The sequence below is a fragment of the Artemia sp. Qi Xiang Cuo genome, chromosome 14 (genome assembly GCF_049724085.1).
Source record: "Artemia sp. Qi Xiang Cuo chromosome 14, ASM4972408v1, whole genome shotgun sequence".
NCBI classification, from domain to species: Eukaryota; Metazoa; Arthropoda; class Branchiopoda; order Anostraca; family Artemiidae; genus Artemia; species Artemia sp. Qi Xiang Cuo.
The window spans coordinates 4330196-4345453 of NC_142807.1; positions in this window are offsets into that span (position 1 = coordinate 4330196).

Sequence of the window (15258 nt, forward strand, 5' to 3'; positions counted from 1 at the left end):
AAAACTCTCGTTGTTAAGTAAATGCGAAGCGTCTACTAACCTTTGACTCTCTGAGGTGACACTTTCAGTCAAATTGGAAAAAAATTATTTGGAAGAAATTTAAAAATAATTATAATGGGAAAGGAAGCGAGAGTTTACATGAATCGCGACATGTACAAGCTAGCTGTAATCTTATTATAAATAGTAAAAGATATAATAAATTAAACACTTACCAATAAGGAAGATATGTATAAACAAGAAGCCGTAGATAAAATGGGTCGCAATTTAAAAAGTATAGCCAGTTTAAAACAAAGTTTTCTCGGGTATAATTAATTTCACATATTAAATAAATTCCCAACACACCATTAACAGAAATAATAGGGCGAGGACATTGCAGGTAAAAAACACCAATGACAGGACCGTTTGCATTTGAAAACAAAAACTGCTAAGCGTCTTGTCATTGGGGGGATCCACCAAACTAACCAAATAGATATTGGAAATATCGGTCAAACTGGAGAAGGTTGGGGCTGAATGTTCGGGTAAAATCCGTCATGCTAAAATAAGTAGCAGCGAAGGTTTTACCCGGGCACTAAACCCATAACACTTGTATAGAACGGGGTAATAGTCAAAATATCACGAAAGGGACAAATTACACTCAGTGAATGTATAAAACGAAGGCACAAATTAAACTGAGGATAATACCAGACGCGAATAATATAAAAATTTATAGGGAAACCACAATAGGTGCTGATAACCCCTATCTCTACACAACTTTTGGCACGACATAGGCACTAATTTTTGGTAAAATACCACAGACAAGGAATATGTGTCTGCGATGAAAACCACACAATTTTGTGGGAATCCGGATATCGTAAAAACGTACATTTTTATGAATAAATGAGAACTAGAAATTTCGGGGCAAAACTTAATTAAAAGTGTTCAAAAAAAATTAGCTGAAAAACTACAGTACTTTTCTAACACCAAAAACTTTCGGAAGAAAAAATTCAAATAATTTCAAAAAATACAGGTTGCAAAAATTAGACATCCCCCCCACCTCTTAAAAATATGGAGATAATGAATTTGACCATAGAAGGGCAATCAGCATAAACACTTGTTAAGGTTTTTAAAAATACGTGAAACATAAATATAGGCTTAGGAAAGACATCTTTTACTGAAAAAGCGGAAAAGACTTGAAAAAACCCTTATGCTCCAGTGAAATAACGAATAAAAAAAGGACAAGGGTTCAATTTGAAAATATATCCAAAAGGAATTAAAAGTAAAAGAAACTGAATGGAGTTACTTAAACTCTGTTATACACACATATTGAACTTGCGGAACGAAACTAGTACGAAAAATGTACTAAATAAGTACAAAATGAGTAGCATTAATACTACAGAGCTGTGTGCCATGATTACTGTGTGTTATGTGTGTTACAAATTACTGTGTGCCATGAAGGCCAGGTATTTTCTGCAGAAGGGCCACTTTTTCTAAAAAAAAGAATAGCCCAAGAGAAAATTGTGGCACAAATCAAAAGTGTGGCAATACTATAAATAATTAATTATTGTGTGTGCAGGTTCATCATAGTCTTTTTAGCTGTAGCCCATGACAAGATGACCTGGAAACGTTATAAGGAGCTACCAGAAGGCAGTCATGGTAAGCAAACATTCAGAGTACAGGCAAAGTCATTTGATAATGGCATAACAGGTATAAGGTGAACAGCAAAATTTTTAGCTTATCAGATCTAAGCTGTAAATGAAGCTTTATCTAAAAAGCATATTCAAGCTGAAAAAAAAGAGAGATTACAGACAAAAACGTTATAAAACTGTCTCAAGTACCAAAAAAAATTCGAAAAGAATTAGAAAGCTTAAAAGTCTGAATAAACAAACAGGCTTATAAGCTAATGACAGTTAATGACACAAGCGGGTTCGAAATAGAACCAAAGTTTTAAAACAAAATGTATATAGTCGTATATGGGAAAAGTTGTATAGTTGTAACAAATGTAATAGAGAAAATATCTACTGTTATAAATATATTCTAAAAACCTTTTATAAACAGAGAATTATATTTAAAAAAAAATATTATAGAAATGCAAATAGAAAAGTTATGTTATATGAAATATTACCAAGCCCTTATATGGAGGCTAATCACAGTTATAATTTATAGTGCATAAATCTGTTTGTTGAAGTTGCTTTTGTTTTTTAAATATTTTAATTACAGTTAGGACTTGTCATATAAAAGTCTTAACGGACTTATTTAAAAGTTGTACAAGGAATAAATATTGCAGTGATTAAATAAATTATGGAAGTACATAATTATTACTTGTTTTTAACTATTAAGTTATGTATCAACATAACTTTTGTTAATATATATTTATAAATATATATATCCTAAACTATCTATGTGAATATAGTGAGTTAAATTTTGAGTATTTGTGTTTTTTTATGTTTATATCATTCAAGAAGTACCCTACATTAATACTTCATAAGCAATTAACAAAATAATAAGTGGAATTTATTACAATGCTAATCTATACTGTGTATTATTTTTTAATGCTTTAAGTTTTAAACAGTAGTTAAATATCCCATCTAGTTTTACGAATTTAAAAAAAAAATACTTGTGTAAACTATTAAAAAATGCTTATATATATATATACTATGTTTTTATAAAAGTTAATTTTTAACTAGTGATTTGACGTTATACGTAAATGTTTGACCTTGATTTAACGTATTAATAAATTTTATTGTGAAATAATCCGTTTAGTATTAAGTTTGAAAGAATAATCCAGCAAGAAACATAATGTTTCGATTTAAGCGGGATAGTATTTTTGGAGTAATTAAAAGAGAGAAAATTAAATAAAAGTAATTAAACTTTACGAAGTTGAGTGTTTCTTTCTAATATATATGTAAAATTTTATACTTTATAGGTATTCTAATGTGAATATTTATTTTAGACACAGCCTTAGCTATTTTTTTTTTGGAAATCAAATTTTTCATAACATCCTTTTGGATCCATTTCTCAATCATTTCTTTGACGCATTTTTGGAAAGTAGCAAATTTCAAAGCCAGTTCAATTATTTTCTGATACTATCATCTCATACCATCAGAAACCAAACCATACTTGATCAACTGATATTTGGAAACTATAGCAGAAATACAGACTTTACTACAAGTTCATAAAAAGTGAGATAAAATCAGAACTTAATTTAGGCCTAGATATTGTGCTACATAGCCCAAATGGCTTATGTTATTGAAATATGTGAAAATTCTTTGTGCTGGAAAAATATATGAAAATCTAAAAATCAGTAATGTTATGTGTAATTTATCCAAGGTAATTCTAAAAAGAAAAATAAACGGTATATCAACCACATCATACAGATAAATTAAATTATTAAGGGGAATTAAATTTAAACTCAAATAATTCATAAGCTTGTCTAATATAACTTGAAATCTAATTTAAGCAAAACCACTAATATTATGTTTAAGCCGCTTAAGATAAAGTTAAAACAGAAGATGCATATGAAGAGGGTAAAAGAGTAATTGTCAGTCCTAGAGACAGAGAAAAAGAGAAACAAGGATGAATTTCGAATTGAAATCCTTGACAGAAAAGAACAATGGCCTATATTGGACCACAAACATGACCCTAAGGAAACCCATTGAGTGTATATGCACAAAATGACACAAAAATGACAGCATAATAGCTGTATACGAAATTAAGTTGCTTTAAAAGTAAAATATTGAGAGTTGGGACAACTCTTCTTTAAATGGGGAGTATTGTGGTAAAGCTTTCTAATTTATTTAATTATTAATTGAATAAAAATATATTAAGACGCAAAAACAACGTTTCAAACTACCACTTTTTAAGATAAAGATACAAATCTTGGAATGTGTGGGCTTGGAGGGAACGTGCTCAATAACCAATTTCCTGGCTAAATGTGTCAGTGTACCGGAAGGCTGCATTTAGTTTTTCATACCTGTACCGCGATTTTTGAGACTGGGGCAGACCTTTTGACTTGCCGGGTGAACCTCTGCCCGTTTATTTTATCGTTAGAAATACCTTGGAATTTTGTCTTATCATTGTAAGTGTCTAAGTATCTTATTATATATTATTGTAGTTTTTGAGACTTGTGGTCTACTTGGGGCAGCCAGTCCCAGTAGCATATTTATATCCGTAATTATTATGTGTAAATTAAATAACAGTATTGTGTTTTAGACAACCTCTCTACGATCTACCTTTAGTCCCTCGAACATACCCAGTCGGTACGCCTCATTAGTTCGGTCATAGCCTAAGGAACGCTACCAATGTTAAATTACCTTAGGGCCAGAGTTTATCTCCCCTATAAAGGGAGAATAAAGGCATCTACGATTACAACCCCCAAATACCATAAATATACACTTCACAACACTTAAAAACTCTTGCCCCGAGGATTTTGGGGGAGTTTCCTCCTCAAAAACATATTTTCTATGTGAAAATCAACTACGCTGAACAAAATGGCTATCTCAAAATTTTGATTGGATGTGTTTGGGGGAATGATGGGCGTGGGGGGGGGGTGGGGATAGTTGCCCTTAAATCACTTTCGACTATTAAAATGGGCACTAGCCACCCAATTTTCAAATCGAATGAGCCCTTTTCGAAGTTTCTACGACAACACCTTCGATAAAAAGGGCCCGGCTGAATAAAAAAAAAAAAAAAAAAAAAAAAAAAAAAAACACTGCCTATGATATACTTAGCATACTTGCTTATCTGTATTGGCTTTCAGATGGGTACTTTGATCAATTTAAGCTGAGAATAACAGCATACCCAAAGAATCCTGACTTGGGTTCTTAAAGCATTTCAAGTGTTTTGAAAAGGCTTTTCTATCTATTTGATTTGGTTCTTGGGGTTTTTTTTTCTGCTATTATAGCTGTCAAAGCAAAATTAATATCGAACTGTGAATAATATTTAAATCATATAAGGAATTTTTTTCTTCTACAAAGCAAAAGTGAGGATGATTGCTATTGATAAAGATCATTATTAATTTTAAACCCAATTGATCCTTAAACCCTATTTAAAAGGTTGTTTCTTCTTACTTAAGTAACTAACGCATTTTCAAAAATGTTTAGTTTTTCCTTTTTTCTTTTAATTATCCAAATGTGTTGATTTTAGTTTTTTTTTTCGTTTTCTTCATTTCGTAGTAATTCCGTTTGTTGACATTAATTTTCTGTCGCAGGTTGGAAGAAGGTCAATTGGGTGTGCACATTTCTTACAGCTGTTCAATTTGCTACAAGAAACAACCACCCTTCTATGAAAAATTGTTACAAAACAAAGAATCCAAAAAAGTAAAGGCAATATCTGTAGTAATAAATCAGAGTAATATATCAGAGGCAGTGCTCAGCTCTCTTTCTTTGTTACCCTTTAATTTGTGACTTTGACATGGGTGTACGTTTTGGTAGATTAGAGACGACATTGTTTAACCCCTTACCCCCCCCCCCCCCCAACTAACAATTTGAAGTCTCCTTGCATCACCCCCCTTTTTCTTTCATTGACAGTCCCAGAAAGTTTCAGCTTTATTACTCAAGCCACTATCAAGGTATTGCAGACATGCCTTTTAAATGACCTGAAAGTTTCAACTCCATCACCACCAGAACTGTGAGATTTTGCAGATATGTATTCCAATAACCTAGATGCACGTAGTGTCTTTTGATCTACCTATACCTTCTCCCTCAAAATACAGTTGAACATGCACTTGCCACTCCTAAATGCCTCCTGAAAGTTTCAAGAAGATATTCCAAACACCACTCCAAGGATACACCATTTTGACAACCTGGAAAATAATATTGTCTTTTGATGTACCTTTTCAAAGGGACAGAGATTATAAGCCCCACAGTAGCTTACAGTGCAGAAAAATGATTTTATGGATTAGAGACAGAAATTGTTGACCCACTTGTTCAAATGCAAAATTCAAGTTCCCTTACCCTCTTCTCTCAAACCCAAAGCCATTCTCAAGATATTACAGATAAGCAATTTTGATGACCTGGATACACACAGTGTCTTTCAATTTGCTTCTGCCCCCTCCCTTAAATCAAAATTTGAGGCCCCCTTAACCCCACCCCCAATACTCCCTGAAAGTTTCAACTTGATCCCCAAAGCTATTCCAGATATATTGCAGATAATTTGAAAACTCTGGTGCACATGTCTTTTGATTTACTAAGGTTTACAACTTGCCTCCAGAGCATACCTTTGGAAGAGTCTGGGAATCTTGGTCTAGCAAACAACCCATAACAGCTCCTAGCTGGGCAGAAAACCAATACCAAAAATAACTACCTTTTCTACTATGACCTAGCAGTGAAAATGGGCAATTAAAAAAATTTTGGGCCATTGCCCTGGGACTAAAGGCATGATATCAATCCTCGAGGCATACTTATAAGAACTGTCAATATTGTTTAAAAACTTGATTATCCCAAATTTTACTCAAAATCATGTAGGTTAATGGGGGGGGGGGTATCAGTAAAGTCCACAGAAGGGAGACTGGTTGCCTTCAATTCCCTTTCAGCCTTATAGAACGATCACTTGAACTTTCAATTTCAAATCAAATGAGCCCCACTCCCCAAGTTTCTATAAAAAAAAAAATTAATATGAAGTGACTAGGAAATTTTATTTTCTTTCAGCATTGTGGTCCCCTTAGCTTGAAGACTTAAATACATAAGTTTCATGCCAATTGGTAAGAAACTTTAGGCCTTTTTGTAGCTCCACCATTGGGGGGCGGGGCATACCTATAAATATTTTTTGTACATGAAGCGCCTCTTAGCCCATAGACTTATAGTTGTAATTTTCAAACTGTCTTGGACAAACAATTAGTTGACCTATTCCTAGAACCTCTACCTCAACCCACAACAAAATAATTGATCTTTTTTACCTAGAGACGAATACCTGAAAGCTACAAGCCACTTTCACATTCAATTTCAAATAACCCCCCCCTTTTTTTTATATCAAAAATCATTTAAAAACAATTAAAAATTTGCATTATTTGTGGCCCTTGTCCCAGGAGCTGTTTTGGGAGCAACAAATCCTTTTTCAGTTTTTCCTTCTGCATTGGTGTCCCCTTGGCCTAAGGACTTAAATATATAAATTTCAAGCTAATTAGAAAAAAAAACTGGGCCCTTTAATTGTCCCATTATGGAGGGTAAGAAAGTACCAACAATTTTTTCTTTGCACATTAAGCGCCTCTTGGCCCAGGTTTACAGCTGTGCGTTTCAAACTTATCAGGGACTACAAATTTCTTGGTCTGTTCCTGGGACTCCTACTCCTTCTCACAATAAAACAATTAATCCTTAGTCCCTAGACAAACATCCCTGAAAGCTACAAGCCATTTACATATTCAATATGAAACAAACCCCCTTTTTTATTATAAAATTCCCGTGCAAACAATTCGCAATTTGCATAATTTATAGCCCTTGCCCAGTGGCCTCTGGGGTTATGTTATCTCTGCTGGTGTATTTATTTTTTTAGGCGGCTTAAAAACTACTGTTTTGCAAAAGATCAAAAGAGCTGTCATAGAAACTTCAAAAAGGACTCAAAAGACTTCAAAAACTCGATTGGAAATTGAAGAGGCTAGTGTCCTTTTAAATAGTCAAAAGTGATTGGAGGGCAACTAACCCCCCTCCGATGCTCACTATTTCCCCAAAAACATTCAATCAAAATTTTGAGATAGCCGTTTTGTTCAGCGTAGTTGAAAGGTCTAGAAATGATGTCTTTGAGGATGACATCCCCCCTAACAGCCCTACAGGACAAGGGTTCGAAGTTATGCCCTGGAGGCATATAAGGTTTTTATAGAAAGCATCGTTGTAGAAACTTCCAAAAGGGCTCACTCAATTGGAAATTGAGAGGACTAGGGCCCTTTTTATTACTCGAGAGTGATCAGAAGGCCGAATGCCCCCCCCCCATGCCCATCATTTCCCCCAACACTTCCAATCAACATTTTGAGATAGCCATTTTGTCCAACGCAGTTGAAGGGTCCTGGAAATTATGTCTTTGAGGATGAAAATCCCCACAGCCCTCACGTGCTAAGGGTTAAGAGTGGTGCCCTGGAGGACATATAAGGTTTTCTTTTATAGAAAGCGTTGGTGACAGAAGCTTCGGAGGAGGCTCATTGGATTGGTAATCAGAAGCTCTACTGCTCTTTTTAAGAGTCTAAGTGATTGGAGGGCAGCTACCCCCCCACACGTCATATTCTCCCAAAATTGCATCTAATAAGAATTTTGAGATAGCCACCTTATTCAAAATAGTCGAAATATCATATAACAAGGCTTTAGAGGTTGTAAAAAACCTAGGGGCAGGTTGTAAGTTATGCCCAGGGCATATTAAAGGTGTTTTATGGAAGGCATGGTTGTATAAACTTTAAAGGGGGCTCCTTTGTTTATAAATTGGAAGTTCTAGTTCCCTTTTAAGAGTCAAAAGCAATGGAGGGTAGCTAGCCCCCCCCCAAACTAACCCTCTTTACCAAACAAATCTGATTAAAATTGTGACATAGCACTTTTGCTCAAAATAGTCCAAATAACTAAAATAATGACTCTAGGGTTGACACCCCCCCCCCCAGTGCTCTTGGGATAGGGTTATAAGTCATGGCCTTGGGTCATATAAGGGTTTTATAGAATGGGTGGTCACATAAACTTCAGATGGTGCTCATTTGATTTGAAATTGAAAGTTATAGTACCCTTTTCAAGAGTCAAAAGTGATTTGAGAGCAACCAGCCCCCCTCCCCCCACAAACACACACTCCACACACTCATCATTCCCCCAAAGGCATCCAATCAAAATATGGAGATGGCAATTTTGTTCATTGTAGGGTAAAGGCATTGATGATTCGACAGTGCAATTCCGGAACCACTGTCGAAATTTTCCTTCAAAACGGGATAGCTCTGCTTAGCCCTGACTTAGAGCGCCATGTCTTCGAGCCGTCGTTATATTTCGACGGTGCGAAATGTGGACACTATATCCGGTACACCCAGATATGAAAAGAACATTCAATTTTGTCAGTTTCCTGTTTTCAACACAAAAGGAGCTCCCGACGATTTTTCAGGTATGTAATGTTCAAACTGTCATTACTTGGTTATTTATTGCAAGAAAAAGTTGGGATAAGCGCCAATGTGTCAAGATACATCTGCTCTTCTCTGAAATGTAGCCACGTTAGTTTTTTCTTGATAAAATTAAATGAAAATGGCGACGGAAATTGCATTGTCGAAACTAGGTTCCAAGTGTCGAAAATTCTTGTCCGATGTAGTGGAATACCAGAAGGACTAAAAATGTTCCTTCAGCCGCATTCAAGCGTAAATATTGGCTTCTATCAAGGGATTTATTTCTTTGGCGAATATCTCGTAGTAACCTTGTCGAAATTTTGGACAGACAGTACCAGGCCCTGTCGAAATATAGGTGACTTTGTCGAAACTTCACTGAACATATAAAACAGATGGGAAATAATAGGTGTCGAAATTCCAGGATCCACTGACGAAACCATAGGCACCATAGCTGTCGAATTTACAGGTGCTTTCTGCGCAACGAGAGATTTTGAGGATTATTATTTCTAATAATATTTCAGATGAAAGAACATTTAAACAAAAGGTTTTTTTTTAAACTTTGAAGTTTTACTTACAGACACTGGATTTTTCCATCATCTGAGGAACTGCTGCTTGGCCTCATACCATGCAGGGGCATAAATTGCTATGGGGCAGGGGGGGGGCAGTTGCCCCCCCAGACCTGATTTTGCCCCCCCCCCCAGATTTTTTTACATGATACCCTTATTTATCCTTCATCCGAATAAAAAATACAAATTTTATCGAATACAAAACCTTATACGAAATGATGCGTAGGCCTATGTTTTGGACGAAACTAAGAATCTGCATATGAAAATAAAATCCACTAAACCAAATAAACTTCTTAAATTTCTTGAAATCCACTAAACCAAATAAACTTCTTAAATTTCTTGAAATCCACTCCCGTTTTCCTAGACCCTATCCCTTCCGAAATGCTAGTGAAACAATTTTGTTATACTAAATTTGTTATACTAAATACTATTTGTATTTAATAATGTATATTAAAATTTGTTGTACCAATTTTGTTAGTTTTATTACTTCTACTTTTTGCATATTCTTTTATACTTTTATACATTAAATAAAGTTGAAGAAAAACAAAGAAACAAGAACATATGTGTCAAATACACCAGGTTCTGCCCAAAAGTATTCCCCAAGTATTTAGATGGGTGTTAAATTGGGTTCTGACTTGCGATGTAAACAGGTAACTTTTTTGTTGTGTCGAATTTGTAGGTGAAAATGCTATAATTTTAGAAAATTGGAGTTTTGTACCCTTTCCAGACAAAACTTCAAATTTCTCATCAAACAGTTAGATTCCTAGATGTTTTTCCTACATACTGAAACCCTTTTCAAACCGAAAGTCTTTAAATTAAGACTTCTAGAGAAAAACTGTCGAATCATCGGTTCTACACCCAATACGGGTGTCGAATTGGGTTCCGACTTGCGTCGAAAACAGGTAACTTTTTTGTTGTGTCGAATTTGTAGGTGAAAATGCTCTAATTTCGGAAAATTGGAGTTTTGTACCCTCTTCAGACAAAACTTCAAACTTCTCATCAAACAGTTAGATTCCTAGATGTTTTTCCTATATACTGAAACCCTTTTCAAACCAAAAGTCTTTAAATTAAGACTTCTAGAGTAGAAAAACTGTTTTTTTAAAAAAACTGTCAAATCATTGGTACCTTTACCCTAGTTGAAGAGTCTGCAAGTTATGTCTTTGAGGAAGACACACGGCCCCACAGCTCTTAGGGCAAGGGTTGTATGTTATGCCCTGGGGCATATAAGGTTTTTATAGAGAGGGCAGTTGTATATACTTCGGAGAGGACTCATTGGATTGGTAATCTGAATTTCTAGTGCCCTTTTTATGAATCAAAGTGATCAGAAGGCAGTTACCCCTCTCCCCCCAACAGGTTGTGTTTTCCCAAAATACATCAAATAAAACTTTCAAGACAGTCATTTTATTAAAAAAATTCTAAAGATCATATGGCTGAAACAAACCACCAGAATCTAGGGACAAGGGTTGTAAATTATGCTGCAGAGTATTTAAAGTTTTTATGGAAGGGATGGTTGTTTAACTTTAGAAGAGGCTCATTTGGTTAAAAATTGGAAGTTCTAGTTCGTTTTTAAGCGTCAAAAGTGATGGAGGGCATTTTTGAAGGGTCTGAAAATTATGTCTTTAAGGATGACACCCCCCCCCCCAACAGCCCCCAGGACAAGGGTTATAAGTTATTCCCTTGGGGCATATAAGGTTTTTTATAGAAAGCGTTCTTGTAGAAACTTTAAAAAGGGCTCACTCGATTGGAAATTGAGAGGACTAGTGCCCTTTTTATTAGTCGAAAGTGATCAGAGGGCAAATGACCCCCCATGCCCATCATTTCCCCCAACACTTCCAATCAAAATTTTGAGATAGCCATTTTGTTCAACGTATTTGAAAGGCCTGGAAATGATGTCTTTGAGGATAACAAATCCCTCCAGCCCTCAGTGCAAGGGTTAAAAGTGGTGCCCTGGAGGCATATTTTTTTTTTTTTTAGAAATTGTGGTGATATAAACTTTAGAGGGAGTTCATTGGATTGTTAATCAGAAGCTTCTACTGCTCTTTTTAAGAGTCAAAAGTGATTTGAGAGCAACCAGTCCCCCCCCCATGGTCATCATTTCCCCAAAGACATCCAATCAAAATTTGGTGATAACCATTTTGTTCAATGTAGTTAAAGGATCTATAAATTATGTCTTTGAGGAAGACACCCCAGCCACACAGCTCTCAGGGCAAGGATTGTAAGTCATGCCCTAGGGCATATAAGGTTTTTATAGAGAGGCAGTTGTATATACTTCGGAGAGGACTCATTGGATTGGTAATCTGAATTTCTAGTGCCCTTTTTATGAATCAAAGTGATCAGAAGGCAGTTACCCCCTCCCCCTCAACAGGTTGTGTTTTCCCAAAATACATCAAATAAAACGTGGGAGACAGTCATTTTATTAAAAAAATTCTAAAGATCGTATAACAAGGCTTTTGGGGCTGAAGCAAGCCACCAGAGCCTAGGGACAAGGGTTGTAAGTTATGCTGCAGAGTATTTAAAGTTTTTATGGAAGGGATGGTTATTTAACTTTAGAAAAGACCCATTTGCTTGAAAATCAGAGGTTCTAGTTCTTTTAAAAGCATCAAAAGTGACGGAGGGCATTTTTACCCCCCCCTCTCGACAACCCCTCTTTTCATCAAATGCATCTGATTGAAATTATCAGATAGTGATTTTGCTCAAAATAGTCCAAACTTCAGATGGAGCTTATTTGAATCGAAATTGGAAGTTATAATGCCCTTTTTAAGAGTCAAAGTGATTTCAGGAGCAACCAGCCCCCCTCCATGCTCATCATTTTTCTTAACACCCCCAATCAAAATTTGGAGATAACAATTCTATGCATCATAGTTGAAGGTTTTGGAATTTATGTCTATTTTTGGAATTTAGGTTTTGGAATTTGAGGAAGACAACACTCTCCCCTACAGATCTCAGGGAAAGGGTTGTAAGTTATGCCCTGGGGACATATAAGGTCCTTATAGAAAGGGTGGTTGTATATGCTTCAGAGGGGACTCATTGGATTGGTAATCAGAAGTTCTAGTGCCCTTTTTAAGAGTAAAAGTGGTAAGAGCGCATATACCCCCCCCCCACACACACAAACACATCATGTTTTCCTAAGATGTATCTAATAGATATTTTGAGACAGTTCTTTTATTCAAAATAGTCCAAATATCATATAACTGGGCTTTTGAGCTTCATAAAAAAACCACCAGAGCCTGAGAGCAAGGGTTGTAAGTTATGCCCCTGGGGCATTTGAGGTTCTTATGGAAGGGATATTTGTATAAACTTTAGTGGTGGCTCATTTGGTTGAAATTGGAAGTTCTAGTTCCCTTTTAAGAATCAATAGTGATGGAGGTCAAGTAGCCCCCCCCCAACTACCCCTCTTTTCACCAAATGTATCTGATTGAAATTGTATGATGGCTATTTCATAGGCAGCGCAATAGCACTGTCTAAGTAAAGAACAATGTTGGCACAATGTATTATTTATTTTCTTCTTCCATACCAGGGTACTTCGTATCGAAGGAGTGGTCGTAGAAACTTGGAAAAGGACTCGTTCGATTAGAAATTGGAACGGCTAGTACCCTTTTTAATAGTCGAAAGTGAGTGGAAGGCAACTAACACCCCTTCCACGCCCACCATTTCCCCAAACACATCCAATCAAAATTTTGAGATACCCATTTTGTCCAGCATAGTTGATTTCCAGATAGAAATTATGTTTTTGAGGAGGACACTCCCCAACAGCCCTCAGTGCAAGGGTTTTAAGTTACGCCCTGGGGGCATATAAGAACAATGTTTGCACAATGTATTATTTTTTTTTCTTTAGAAGAGGGCACTTTGTATCAACAAAGTTGTCATAGAAACTTTGAAAAGAGCTCATTCAATTGGGAATTGGAGTGGCTTGTGCCCTTTCTAATAGTCAAAAGGATTGGAAGGCAACAAACACTCCTTCCACGCCCACCATTTCCCCAAACACATCTAATCAAAATTTTGAGATAGCCATTTTGTTCAGCATAGTTGATTTCCAGATAGAAATTATGTTTTTGAGGAGGATACTCCCCCACAGCCCTCAGGGCAAGGGTGGTAAGTTATGCCCTGGGGGCATTTAAGGTTTTTATAGAAAGTATTGTCATAGAAACTTCAAAAAAGGCTCATTCAATTGGAAATTCAAAGGGCTAGTGCCCTTTTTAATAGTTGAAAGTGATTGGAGGGCAACTAAACCCCCCTTTCACGCCCACCTTTTCCCCAAAAACATCCAATCAAAATTTTGAGATAGCCATTTTGTTCAACGCCGTTGAAATTTCTGAAAATTAGGTCTTTGAGGATGACACCCCCCCCCCCAGCCCTCAGGGCAAGGGGTGTAAGTTATGCCCCAGGGGCATATAAGGTTTTTATAGAAAGCGTTGTTGTAGGAACTTAAAAAAGGGAAGTGATTAGTTTAATAGTCAAAAGTGATTGGAAGGCAACTAACAACCCTTCCACGCCCACCATTTCCCCAAATACATCCAATCAAAATTTTGAGATAACCATTTTGTTCTACGTAGTTGGAAGTTCTGAAAATTATACCTTTGAGCAGGACACTCCCCCTACAGTCTTCAGGGCAAGGGTTATCAGTTATGCACTGAGGGCAAATAAAGTTTTTATTGAAATCTTTGTCGTAGAAACTTCAAAAAGCGTTCATTCGATTGGAAATTCAAAGGGCTAGTGCCCTTTTTAATAGTCGAAAGTGATTGGAGGGCAACTAACCCTCCTCTCACGCCCACCATTTATCCAAACACATCCAATCAAAATTTAGAGATAGTCATTTTGTTCAACATAGTTGAAAGTTTTGGAAATTAGGTCTTTGAGGATGACAACCCCTCCCCTTCTGAGCCCTCAGGGCAAGGGTTACAAGTTATGCCCTGGGGGCATATAAGGTTTTTATTGAAAGCTTTGTCATAGAAACTTGAAAAAGGGTGCATTCAATTGGAAATTCAAAGGGCTAGTGCCCTTTTTAATAGTCAAAAGTTGAAAGTGAGTTCACTTTGCACACTTTAGACCAGGGCACTTCATATCAAAGGTTTTCATTGAAATCTATGTTGTAGAAACTTGAAAAGGGCTCATTCGATTGGAAATTGGAGTGGCTTGTGCCCTTTCAGCAGTCAAAAGTGATTGAAAGGTAACTAACACCCCTTCCATGCCCACCATTTCCCCAAGCACATCTAACCAAAATTTTGAGATAGCCATTTTGATCAGCATAGTTGATTTCCAGATAGAAATTTTGTTTTTGAGGAGGACACTCCCCCACAGCCCTCAGGGCAAGGGTTGTAAATGATGCCCTGGGGCATATAAGGTTTTTATAGAAAGCATTGTCATAGAAACTTCAAACTTGGCTCATTCAATTGGAAATTCAAAGGGCAAGTACCCTTTTTAATAGTCAATTGTGATTGGAGGGCAAGGGTTGTAGCCCTTGCCCTCCAATCAAAGGCAAGGGTCAGGGCAAGGGTTGTAAGTTATGCCCTGGGGTTGTATAAGGTTTTTTATAGAAAGCTTTTTTGTAGAAACTTCAAAAAGGGCTCATTTGATTGGAAATTGAAATGGCTAGTGCCCTTTTTAATACTCAAAAGTGATTGGAAGGCAACTAAAACCCCTTCCACACCAACCATTTATCCAAAC